The sequence below is a fragment of the Bufo bufo genome, chromosome 2, assembly GCF_905171765.1.
Source record: "Bufo bufo chromosome 2, aBufBuf1.1, whole genome shotgun sequence".
Classification (NCBI taxonomy): domain Eukaryota; kingdom Metazoa; phylum Chordata; class Amphibia; order Anura; family Bufonidae; genus Bufo; species Bufo bufo.
Window position 1 is genome coordinate 453,120,250 of NC_053390.1, and position 13,877 is coordinate 453,134,126.

Here is a 13,877-nt window from a genome sequence, read left to right on the forward strand (position 1 = left end):
ACGCCACCCGTAATCACCATAGTAGGCACATAAAAGAACATCGAAAGTTAATAGAGCAGATATCAAATTGGATCGTGAACATCACTGGAACGTGCGACATGGTGCGGCAGTAAGTGTGTACACGCCTACATGAACTGACTGACAGGGGTCAGCCCCTGCAACTTCTGGGTCTCCAAATTGGACACATGGCCTGAGCTTGCCCTTTACCCCTTGGTGGTGCTGGCCTGCCCTGCAGCCAGTGTATTGTCTGAACGTGTGTTTAGCATGACTGGAGGGGGTTATCACAGGTTATATTTCCCAATGTTTTGGGGTGTACCCTAATTTTAAAAATAAAATTTAAAACCAAAAACCAGTGTAGGCTACCTCCTCCTCCACCGCCGCTTCCACTGCCACCGCCACATACACCGCCTCCTCAACCTCCTACTCCATATGGACCTGGTCCTCCTAGATCAAGATTATAATTTTTTATTTTTACGTATTTTATGTTATTTAAAGTCATTTCCCTATCCACATTTGTTTGCAGAGCACTTGCCATGCTCTTAACCACATTTTGACGCCATTTGCAGCCCTCTAGCCCTTTCCATTACATTTTTACAGCCATTTTAGTGCTCAAAAGTTCGGGTCCCCATTGACTTCAATGGGGTTCGGGTTCGGGGTCAAGTTCGGGCCGAACCCGTCGAACCCGAACATCCAGGTGTCCGCTCAACTCTAGTCACGAGAAAACATTTTCAGAATGGCTTGGATAAGTAAAAGCGTTTGCGATTTGCAAAATTAGTCTGGGTCCTTAATGGGGTTATCCAAGTTCTCCAACAGCCCCCCCATGTGCTGGGCCCCTCACAGGTAATATACTTACCAGGAGCAGCGCCGGGAGCGGGTAAGTATATTCCCAGTGAGGGGCCTGGCATATGGGGGCTGTTGGAGAACTATAAAGGAGTTCTCCAGGAATCATTTAAAATGGCCGCCAGCAACCTGTCCTAATATGTGGGCAGAACTAGTTGCCTCCACTTGCAGAGCTGCCCAGGGAGCTGAAGGAGCCTCACTACACATTATGGTCTGGCACTTGAATGTACTACATATTGGTGAGTTTTCCTGTCAGACTGCTCAGCCATCATGGCATATCATAGACAGGATCACATCATTACCATCTATTGTAGAGCACAGAGCAGTGCATATGCCTTACACACTCAACCCCCTAGGCAGCTTTGCAAGTGGTGGCAACCAGTCCTCACTTTCTAGGACAGGTTGTTGGTGGCAATTTTTAAATTATTCCCGGAGAACCCTTTTAAGGAGAAAATCCTGAAGTCGTTAAACAATAAAGTGGATTTACCAATCCCATAGATACCATAAAAGTATGTCTAGACATGCGCCAAACTTATCAGTGGCTCAGGCTGTATCTTTAAAGACCCAACATGAGCAGTCATTGTACTGCAGATGTCGAGAAGGGGTTAAAGGGATGTAGTGGGACTAAGATGTTGATGACCTATACTCGGGGAAAGGTTATCAATATCACATAAATGGGTTCCGACACACGAGACACCAACAGATTAGACGGTTGAAGCAGCCAATGGTGCCAAAAACTACACAGTTGATGAAGCCGAAAGCAGGTGGCTCCATCCACTGTCTAGTAGTTGTGCCGGGGTACTGCAGCTCAGCTCCCATTCATGTGAATGATTGTTGAGCTGCAGTATGCTAGCACAGAAAATTTACATGTGGACAACAGAAAATAGGATATATCAACTTATTTTGTCTGCTCTAGTGACTAATATGTGCGACGGGCCATCTCCCCCTAGGGCCCTCTATATAGCGACCCAGGTTTAGTAGGAATGCCTAGTGCCTAGTGGTGTAGTGCAGCCTAAATGTCTCATTAAGTGTGCCACAGTGCTCCTACCTGGATACCGCTGGACCTCAGGCTTTGGCTCCGAAGCAATAAATAGGGGAAATAATTGAGGGATTTGAAAGAATAACTTGAGTCCAGACCTTGAGATGAAGTTCAATGGCAGCTTTACTTGAATAAACGTTTCTCCAAACAGTTTTCCGGCTTTGTCTTAGCTACAGCAGGCTTTAGCATGAATTGGCAGGTAAACTCAACTCTGCTTTATCTCCTTCTCTCTGCTGTACTGACAGGCTAGCTTAGTAAATTTGATTCCTTCTTTATGCTGCACTCCACTCTTTAGTCTGCCCAAAAGGGGGGAGAATGGAATTGTGAGTTCCATTCTGTCTAAGAATAGATCTGCCAAATTTGCTGCCACCTGCTGGTGAACCAGGTAAATTACATTTATATCAGTTACATAACAATATTATAGATGCACATTGTGGAGGACCTGGACAAAAATACATAAGATGACATGATGTTAGACCATTAAAGACAGTAGCAGGGTGTAGGAGTGGTAACACCACTCTGGTGTGTTACATAACCCCTTACTTAAAACCATGCCGCCCTCGGCTTTTTGCTTAGGATGTGCTCAAGGGTACCCATGGGGAAATAAAAGTGCTACATGATACTATTTATTAATATGTTATACACAGACTAATATAAAAACAGCTACCGCTAGGTATCTGCCCGTATGAGTAGGGTGTCTATTCACTGTTCTTCCTCTCAGTATAACCAGAGAACCAAAGGTCTGCAAAAAGCGCTCATTCTTGATTTTCTTATGTGTACTGGGCCCTAGTACCAAAAAAAAAAGAATGGGGGAGTCTTTACTCTTTAATCCCACCACTTTGCAACAATACAGTACAATGCCTAGGCTTTCTAAGCTAACACAAGGTAACATAAAACCATTAGTATTTTTGAGTACTCAGAGGCAGTCCATATGAGCAAAGAAGCAAGGTGCTAGCTATCTGGCTAACAATATTATTTTACCAAAGTCCATACAAAAAGTCCATCGAACAAATTCGGTACCCAAAATAGAGTCCATACAATGGGCAAAAGTGCTTGAACGTTGCGAAAATGTCAAAACATTAGTGCAAAACTAGTGCAAGTATATGACAGTAGAATCACAAAGAGCTCAGTAAAGCGTATTTTCCTTGGGTTTTGGCTTATAACGTTGCAAACTGTAGCACGTAATGTAAAAAGGAAAAAAATAATTTGTAATCCACATGAGGTAGAAGCAATATTAATGAGAACAGTTAAGCCGGGTGGGGGTTCTCATTAAGCGAAGGGGGGGGGGGAGGAATTGGGCACTGATGAGCGCAACTTGGTGCCAGTTGTACTGGGTGGAGACCTAACAATCTGTTCTCTTGTGGGAGAGAGATATCTCAGGGCAACAAAACAGCAAATGGGCCAACAAACTCTGACTCGTCAGAAGCAGTCCACATTGTGGCTCGAGTATTCCAATGGATGGTTTTATTCTCACAGCACAGGGTCTCCTTAGATGAGGGACCTGAAGTCTTCCTCCTGGGTCCCATATTTGAGGGCGCAAAAGTCCTTCTTTAAGCGGCGCAACAGCCTCATCGCTGTCACTTGCTAGCTCTGGTGCTTCTTACAGCTGTAACTCTGGCAAAAACGTCATCTGCGATCTCCTGGTGGCCTTCTGTAGCAGAACTTTGAAATGCAGGATCACCCTCTTCTGGAGGATCTTCTGTAAGCCTTGGCCTTTTCCTGGTAGGTTATAGATGCTCAGGACAGCAATAAAGGATAGACCCTTGGTCTTTCATAGCAAGAAGCTCTGGATTCGGTGGTGGTTCTGGAGTGCATGGGCCAGTATCAGTGGAATTTTCACTGGTGGATAGGTCACTTTCAGTGGTTTGGAGGATCTGGAAGTGTCATACCAGGTGTGCTGTCTTCAGCAGTTGACTGAAAGGAAGTCTTGGCGTTTATGTAGGCTTCATGCAATTGCCTTTCTCTGTGCTCTTTTTCCTCCACTATTTCTTTATATGTTATTATGCTTTTTCTTCTTTCTGATAAGTCACCTTCTCCGCTAAGCATCTTCTCCATCTTTCTCCTTTCTTCCTCTTTCTTTATCAAGTTCTGTAATGCTCTCCTCCTGTGAGCCTTCCATCGGGCAAGGTCATTCTGCCATGTGTCATCCTCCTCTTTAAGTAGATCACCGTAATATTGAATATGTTCTTAGAGGGCTTCTCCTGAATAACGTGGGAGCCAAGGTGCCCAAAAGTAGTATGGCATAGTAAGAGGCATGATGCAGGTGGCTGCAGCTGCTGCTGATGGCTCACTGCGGTCCAAGTGGGTGCTATTTTCTCTGTCAGACATGGCTTGTGATACCCTATACCATACTAGAGGGGTCAGTGTAAGCAGAAATGTGCTTTAAGTGCGCTATGGGCAACGGCAGCAGAATTGGTGCGTGGCTCCTTTAATAGTCTCTTCAACTGCTCAATTTTGAGGAGTATAATGATCTGGCAGGCAGATTATGGCCCCAAACAGTCTCTAGCAAGGTTAGTTTCCCCAGAAGTACTCATTAAGACCTCTGGACATTGCTTTTCAGGATCCAGGGAAGCTGGCACTGCCTTTTCCCTTTTCCAAAATGGCCGCTGCTTTTACTTCCTGTAAGGGGTACAGTTGATTTCTCTGTCCTCCTGGGAACTTGTATTGAGCACGTTAGTTCATTCTGCTGCAAGAATGGTGTCTCTGTGGAGGCGGACTGTTTGGTTCCCTCCCCTCTGCTGGGTGGATGTCTTCCTCTCAACACACAATGCCCAAATCCAAGATTGCAGATTAACCCCTGTTTTGCCACAGTGCTGAAACTGATGCAGATTCACACTCTCCAGCAGTAAGTAAATGCAATAAAGTCTCTTTTTCCATGGGTTTAGTGATTACTGTAGGCCTATAACAGCAATAAGGCACAAAAGTAGATCCTGTTCGTGACGCCAAAATTGCAACTTGAGCCGCCTCCCCTCTATATTGGGACCCGTGTTTAGTAGGAATGCCGAGTGGTGTAGTGCGGCTAAATGTCTCTTTAAGTGTGTCACTGTGTTCCTACCTGGATACCGCTGGACCCCAGGCTTTGGCTCCGAAGCAATAAATATGGGGAATAATTGAGGGATTTGAAAGAATAATTTGAGTCCAGACCTTGAGATGATGTTCAATGGCAGCTTTACTTGAATAAACGTTTCTCCAAACAGTTTTCAGGCTTCGTCTTGGTTCCAGCAGGCTTTAGCATGAACTGGCAGGCAAACTCAACTCTGCTTTATCTCTTTCTCGCGGCTGTACTGACAGGCTAGCTTAGTAACTTTGATTCCTTCTTTATGCTGCACTCCACTGTGCCCAAAAGGGGGGAGAATGGAATGGTGAGTTCCATTCTGTCTAAGAATAGATCTGCCATATTTGCTGCCACCTGCTGGTGAACCAGGTAAATTACATTTATAACAGTTACTTAACAATATTATAGATGCACATTGTGGAGGACCTGGAGAAAAATACATAAGATGACATGATGTTAGACCATTAAAGACAGTAGCAGGGTGTAGGAGTGGTAACACCACTCTGGAGTGTTACATATCTAAACTGGAATGATTAAATATTTATTATATGGATAGTCATACATCTACATGGATAGACACATTTTTAAAAACAATTTTTTAAAAAATAAAACCTGATTTAAACAATGCATGTAATTTTTTATCATTATTTTCCTTTAAAGGCTATGTACACCTTTGTGGGCAATTTTATTTTATTATTGCAATGTATTCATTATGAGGTAAAATTTTTTTTTTCAATTGGGCTTTATTTAAAATATGAGGTCCATTTTTCTGTACAGAGCTGAGATGCTCTAATAGAGGGATCTTAATTTTTTTCTCTGATCCGTCAGTTGGGAAGCTCATGGGTTCCTTATCTCTGCTCTCTGACCCTATAAACACTCATCAAAGCTTAATCATTATCTTACTGATAAGAATGTGGCTTAAATATAAGTGTTTACGACCTCTTAGTAATTTACAGATAAGGGTTATTAGATGACCGTCACAAAGTGAAAGTATGATTCGCAGCTAGAAAAGCTGTTAACCCTTTGTGACAAAACACCTCAATTTTTTTTAATAAAGACTAATTGAAAACATAATTTTTAGCCCAAAATAAGTAAAATGCAATCATAAAATAAAATTGTCCCAGAAAGTGTACATAGCCTTTAATACCTAGTTGTTTCACCTTTAGGGTACTTTCACACTAGTGTTTTTCTTTTCCGGCACTGAGTTCCGTCATAGGGGCTCAATACCGGAAAAGAACTGATCAGTTTCATCCCCATTTATTCTGAATGGAGAGAAAACTGTTCAGGATGCATCAGGATGTCTTCAGTTCAGTCACTGAACGGCGTTTTGGACGGAGGAAATACCGCAGCATGCTGCAGTATTCTCTCCGTCCAAAATTATGGATCAGTTCCCGGAATTCTGGTTACGGCATTAATTTACATTGAAATGTATTAGTGCCGGATCCGGCATTAAAAATGCCGGATCCATCCTTCTTTCACTCCTCAAAAATAAAAATACAGCCACAAAATGGGATATCTTTAAAAGCATCCTAAAATCTCATTGTGAGAGGTACATACCATATGGGAATAAAAGGTTAAGGAACAAAAAGAAACCAATGTGGATAAATAGAACTGTAAAGAAAGCAATAAATGACAAAAATAAAGCATATAAATCAACTAAAACAGGAGGGTAGCACGGAAGCACTGAAAAACTATAAGGAAAAAAATAGAACATGTAAAAAAACTAACAAAAGCGGCCAAACTAGAGACCGAGAGATTAATTGCCAAAGAGAGTAAAACTAACCCTAAAATGTTCTTCAATTATATAAATGTTAAAAAGTATAAATCTGAAGGTGTCGGCCCTTTAAAGAGTAATGAGGGGGGAGTCGCAGAGAACGACGAGGAGAAAGCAAAGCTGTTAAATATTTTTTTCTCCAATGTATTCACTGAGGAAAATAAACTGTGAGATGAAATGCTGAATGTAAAAATAAATTCCCCATTAAAAGTGTCCTGTCTGACCCAGGAAGAAGTACAACAGCGACTTAAAAAGATTAAAATAGACAACTTACCAGGACCGGATGGCATACACCCCCGTATCCTAAGGGAATTAAGTAATGTCATAGCCAAACCCTTATTTCTGATATTTGTAGACTCTATACTGACAGGAAATGTCCCACAGGATGGGCGCTGTCACGGCCACGGCTATGGTCGTGACTCCTCAACCGCATGCGGTTGCCTGCGGTTTGGTTTTGGTCTTCAATCACAGCTGAGGGCCGCTGGTTTGTGGCCTCACCTGTGGTTGCCGCGGTCAACTAGTTGTATGGTGTTGGTTTCAGCAGAGCAGCCTGAGCGGTGCTGGGCAGCTTGCTGCATTGCATGCGGTTGCACCTAACAACCTTCATGTTGGGTGTGGTGTTTGTTTGTCTGTTGTGCACTGCGTTTTGTGTTGTGTGTGCACTAGGACTCTTCCCTTCACTGTGGCTGCCCGTGGCAACGTTTGGTTGGATGTGTACATGTGGTGGCAGTGTCCCGGCCTGCGGGCTGACTCCCAGGACATGGTAGCCACCCATGTCGTTGCCTGCGGCAACAGCCACAGTGTGATCTTGGTTTGGACACTTCCCCTTTAAGTGGTGTTTTCCCTTCCCTGGTGTTGGAAGGGTTAACTCCCTTTCTGTGTGTGTGAGACACTGGGTGTGTCTGTGTGGGTGTGGCCTCTTAGGCCTATAAAGCCTCAGTGTTTGGCATGTCTCAGTGGGTTGCTTCAGCCATGTGTAGCTGGAGCAGCCTCCTGTGTATATCATCTGCCAGTGGGGGCCACCCTTGTGGTCATAGGTTTATCTGTGAAGTATAAGTTATGTTTGCATGATGTTCAGTTGATGTTTCCCTTTGTTTCCTATTTAGTTCAACTATGGATGTCCTGGTTACCTGTGTGTTATGTGTGTTATGTCCCTTTGTGTTCTGTGGACATGAGTAGTGCATGCATGGGTTCCAGTCAGCGTGGCTGTGACAGGTACGTGTGGAACTTGTTTAGTTCGCCTGTCATATCTGTATGTTGTATGTGTTTCCCCATTCCTTGCAGCTTGGCCAGTGAGACCCCTGTTCCTCCATGTCCAGAAGGAACAGGCCGTCTTACCCTGCTCCTAGGTTAGGGCCATCTTGAGGGCTAGCAGGGACTTCATGGTTCCGGTGCATGAGCCCTCCTACCATCAAGGTTGGCTCATGTAGCTAGGAGTCAGGGTCAGGTTAGGGATGCGTTTAGGAGGTGACCTGCTCCATTATCCTGTCGTCCTGGCCGAGCCGCCTTACATCTTCTGGCATCGCACGGCTGAGGATTTCTCCCATCCTCATCCGTAACAGGCGCATAGAAAATGTGGTGCCAATATTCAAAAAGGGTCCAAAAACAGAGCCTGGAAACTATAGGCCGGTAAGTTTAACATCTGTTGTGGGTAAACTAAAGGTTTTCTGAGAGATGCCATCTTAGAGGATCCCAACGGAAATAAGCAAATAACGCCATATCAGCATGGCTTCATGAGGGATCGGTCATGCCAAACTAATTTAATCAGTTTCTTCGAGGAGGTAAGTTCTAGACTTGACAGCGGCGAATCAATGGATGTTGCATATCTGGACTTCTCCAAAGCATTTGACACTGTACCACATAAAAGGTTAGTATATAAAATGAGAATGCTCGGACTGGGAGAAAACGTCTGTATGTGGGTAAGTAACTGGCTGAGTGATAGAAAACAGAGGGTGGTTATTAATGGTAAACACTCAGATTGGGTCACTGTCACTAGTGGGGTACCTCAGGGGTCAGTATTGGGCCCTATTCTCTTCAATATATTTATTAATGATCTTGTAGAAAGCTTGCATAGTAAAATATTAATTTTCGCTGATGATACTAAACTGTGTAAAGTAATTAACACTGAAGAGGACAGTATTGGGCAGATAAGTGGCAGATGAGGTTTATCACTGACAAATGTAAAGTTATGCACATGGGAAGGAATAATGCAAGTCACCCGTACATACTAAATGGTAAAACACTCGGTAACACTGACATGGAAAAGGATCTAGGAATTTTAATAAACAGCAAACTAAGCTGCAAAAACCAGTGTCAGGCAGCTGGTGCCAAGCCCAATAAGATAATGGATGCATCAAAAAGGGCATAGATGCCCGTGATGAGAATATAGTCCTACCACTTTACAAATCATTAGTCAGACCACACATGGAGTACTGTGTACAGTTCTGGGCTCCTGTGAACAAGGCAGACATGGCAGAGCTGGAGAGGGTCCAGAGGAGGGCAACTAAAGTAATAACTGGAGGCAACTACAGTACCCTGAAAGATTATCAAAATTATGGTTATTCACTTTAGAAAAAAGACGACTGAGGGGAGATCTAATTACTATACATCAAATACATCAGGGATCAGTACACAGATCTATCCCATCATCTATTTATCCCTAGGACTGTGACTGTGACGAGGGGACATCCTCTGCGTCTGGAGGAAAGAAGGTTTGTACACAAACATAGAAGAGAATTCTTTACGGTAAGAACAGTGAGACTATGGAACTCTCTGCCTTAGGAGGTGGTGATGGTGAGTACAATAAAGGAATTCAAGAGGGGCCTGGATGTATTTCTGGAGTGTAATAATATTACAGGCTATAGATACTAGAGAGGGGTCGTTGATCCAGGGAGTTATTCTGATTGCCTGATTGGAGTCAGGAAGGAATTTTTTATTCCCCTAAAGTGGGGAAAATTGGCTTCTACCTCACAGTTTTTTTTTTGGATCAACTTGCAGGAAGACAGGCCGAACTGGATGGACAAATGTCTTTTTTCAGCATTATGTACTATGTTACTATGTTACTGAATAGGACTATGTCCTTGATTTTAAAGCCCAAAGGAGCAGGAATTTAAACAAATGAAATACAAGTCGCTGAATTACCCTGTATTTTAATGATGACAGGTTCCCTTTAACAAATGAAGACCTGTCCCTAGCATATAGGTCATCAATATCAGACCCACAGTGGGCCGATACCCTGCACCCCCTACCCTTTTATGATCATCTGTTTGGGAGTAGCTCTAGCACCGAAAACAGGCACCAGAAGTACACAGCTCAGACACTTTAACAGGAAGAGCTCAGCTGCCCCCAGCTCTGTCCTCTACAAAATGGACAGAGCTATGTAGTTGCAGCACCAGAGCCACTCCCAAACAGCTGATTGTGGGGTGTGAGGTGTGTGAGAGATGGGCTTTATATCTCTATATAATGTGGTGTGGACATTCTGTAGAACACATTTTTGTCCACTAGATGGCCGCAAACCATATGTATGGTATGAGAAGGTCAATAAGGGAGGGGAAAAATGGGGATTACATTACAGTTTTCAAATATACCTATGAACTCAGTTGAAGTTGCTGAAACCACTCCTATCAGGTTAAGGAGCCAATAGTCTCTTCTTAAGGAACACCCCTTTTGTGATATCATGTCTGCTATTTAAGTCAATGTAATGTGAATAAAGCTCTCTCTTCTACCATGGCTCAAGGGGTATGAGAAGATGCTTTCAAGAAACCACCTAGTGTGTCTGGTCTCATTATTAAAGCAGTATGGCACGTGCATACTTATACTTCTAATTGATTTGGCACCACACAAACAAGATGAGAAGCGCATGAATTGCGCTGACAGGTGTTGCACCCCTATCAGTCTAATACTAATGACCTATCCTAGTACTAGGTCAACAATGTTTTGTGCAATGATCAACACCAACCAGACCTGCATATGGTCACATGACCATATGTGTGCAGGTCCTATTGGTGTTCAAAAACTTGTGTGCAGGTTATGAAGTCAGAGGGGAGAGCATCTAAGAGACAGAGGTGCTGCTGTGTAAGTGTATGGGGTCTGAGTTCTAAATTTATATACAGGGAGTGCAGAATTATTAGGCAAATGAGTATTTTGACCACATCATCCTCTTTATGCATGTTGTCTTACTCCAAGCTGTATAGGCTCGAAAGCCTACTACCAATTAAGCATATTAGGTGATGTGCATCTCTGTAATGAGAAAGGGTGTGGTCTAATGACATCAACACCCTATATTAGGTGTGCATAATTATTAGGCAACTTCCTTTCCTTTGGCAAAATGGGTCAAAAGAAGGACTTGACAGGCTCAGAAAAGTCAAAAATAGTGAGATATCTTGCAGAGGGATGCAGCACTCTTAAAATTGCAAAGCTTCTGAAGCGTGATCATCGAACAATCAAGCGTTTCATTCAAAATAGTCAACAGGGTCGCAAGAAGCGTGTGGAAAAACCAAGGCGCAAAATAACTGCCCATGAACTGAGAAAAGTCAAGCGTGCAGCTGCCAAGATGCCACTTGCCACCAGTTTGGCCATATTTCAGAGCTGCAACATCACTGGAGTGCCCAAAAGCACAAGGTGTGCAATACTCAGAGACATGGCCAAGGTAAGAAAGGCTGAAAGACGACCACCACTGAACAAGACACACAAGCTGAAACGTCAAAACTGGGCCAAGAAATATCTCAAGACTGATTTTTCTAAGGTTTTATGGACTGATGAAATGAGAGTGAGTCTTGATGGGCCAGATGGATGGGCCCGTGGCTGGATTGGTAAAGGGCAGAGAGCTCCAGTCCGACTCAGACGCCAGCAAGGTGGAGGTGGAGTACTGGTTTGGGCTGGTATCATCAAAGATGAGCTTGTGGGGCCTTTTCGGGTTGAGGATGGAGTCAAGCTCAACTCCCAGTCCTACTGCCAGTTTCTGGAAGACACCTTCTTCAAGCAGTGGTACAGGAAGAAGTCTGCATCCTTCAAGAAAAACATGATTTTCTTGCAGGACAATGCTCCATCACACGCGTCCAAGTACTCCACAGCGTGGCTGGCAAGAAAGGGTATAAAAGAAGAAAATCTAATGACATGGCCTCCTTGTTCACCTGATCTGAACCCCATTGAGAACCTGTGGTCCATCATCAAATGTGGGATTTACAAGGAGGGAAAACAGTACACCTCTCTGAACAGTGTCTGGGAGGCTGTGGTTGCTGCTGCACGCAATGTTAATGGTGAACAGATCAAAACACTGACAGAATACATGGATGGCAGGCTTTTGAGTGTCCTTGCAAAGAAAGGTGGCTATATTGTTCACTGATTTGTTTTTGTTTTGTTTTTGAATGTCAGAAATGTATATTTGTGAATGTTGAGATGTTATATTGGTTTCACTGGTAAAAATAAATAATTGAAATGGGTATATATTTGTTTTTTGTTAAGTTGCCTAATAATTATGCACAGTAATAGTCACCTGCACACACAGATATCCCCCTAAAATAGCTAAAACTAAAAACAAACTAAAAACTACTTCCAAAAATATTCAGCTTTGATATTAATGAGTTTTTTGGGTTCATTGAGAACATGGTTGTTGTTCAATAATAAAATTAATCCTCAAAAATACAACTTGCCTAATAATTCTGCACTCCCTGTATAGGGAGTCTTTCCTGGATCTGTATTTAGGGCATACCTCCCAATGTTTTTGACAGTTAAGGAGGGGAACAGTCTATTGCTAAGGTCCCATTTACATGACCATGGGGCTGCTGTGGCCATTTTGCAGACTGCAAACCTTAGGCCCACAAAACATGGGCACCAGCGGTGTGAACTCCACATTGCGATGTGGATACATTGACTTCAATGGGTCCGCATGTAACGGGCACTGCTCTCCAGGGCCCTCTATCGCATCCCAGGTGTAGAAAGAATACCTAGTGGTGTATTGCGGCCTAAATGTCTCTTTATGTGTCACGGTGCTCCTACCTGGATACTGCTGGACCCCAGGCTTTGGCTCTGAAGCAATAAAAAGGGGGGATAATGGAGGGATGGAGGAAAAATAACTTGAGTCCAGACCTTGAGATGAAGTGCAATGGCAGCTTTACTTCTCCAAAACAGTCTTCAGGCTTCGTCTTGGTTCCAGCAGGCTTTGGCATAAACTGGCAGGCAAACTCAATAATTCTGCTTTTTCTCTTTCTCTGCTGTACTGACCGGCTTGTTTAAATACTTTGCCTCTGGCTCTGTGCTGCACTAAACTCTGCTTAAGTCTGGTTTCTGTACTGTAGATATGTTCTGGTATCCTAGGATCGGGTGCTGTCGACTGTTATGCCCCTCCTGACACTCAGTAAAACTTATCTTCAACTGAAGAACTCTTCCTGTTGCTGATTTCTATAATTGTGGCCGAAGAACTATTCTTCTGGCCCCTATGGCTTCCAGACATCTTTCTTCATGGCCAGCAAAGCTTAGGGTGCTCTGGCTGGTGTAGGCATGCCTGAGCGTGCACCTGCTCACACTTCTCCTTTCTAGTTTAGAACTAGAACTAACTGGAAACTTCTACCCCACCGTTCCGGCAGAAAGCAGGACTGGCCCACTTCTGCCCAGAAGGGGGAGAATGGATCGGTGAGTTCCATTCTCTCTAATTATAGCTCTGGCATTTGCACTGCCACCTGCTGGTGAACCAGGCACATTACATGTAATAAAACAGTTGTATAACAAGATTAGGGATGCACAGTGTAGAGGACCTGGTAAAAAATACATAAGATGGCATTTAGGTTAGACCATTAACGATAGTAGTAGAGTGTAGGAGTGGTAACACCACTCTGGGGTGTTACACGCAATCCACAAGATGCGTCGAAAGAGACAAGGACCCATAAGCACACAGAAACACATGGAAGCCCTTCAAACACATTGAAGTCAATGGGTCCGAACTGCAATGTGGAGTGCAAATGGCCGGTGCCTGTGTTTTGTGGACTCACAGTTTGTGGTCTGCAACAAGGGCATAGCAATCCACCGCTTGCATAAGCCTTGCTGGAAAAGGTGGCTGGCTTAGCTAATAAATCGATATAGAGAATTGGAGGAAGCTCTCTGTCTTTGTTGGAGCGAATGCAGATGTGGACCATGGGACTGCCACTGACATTTTTTTCATATGTACCTTCTGA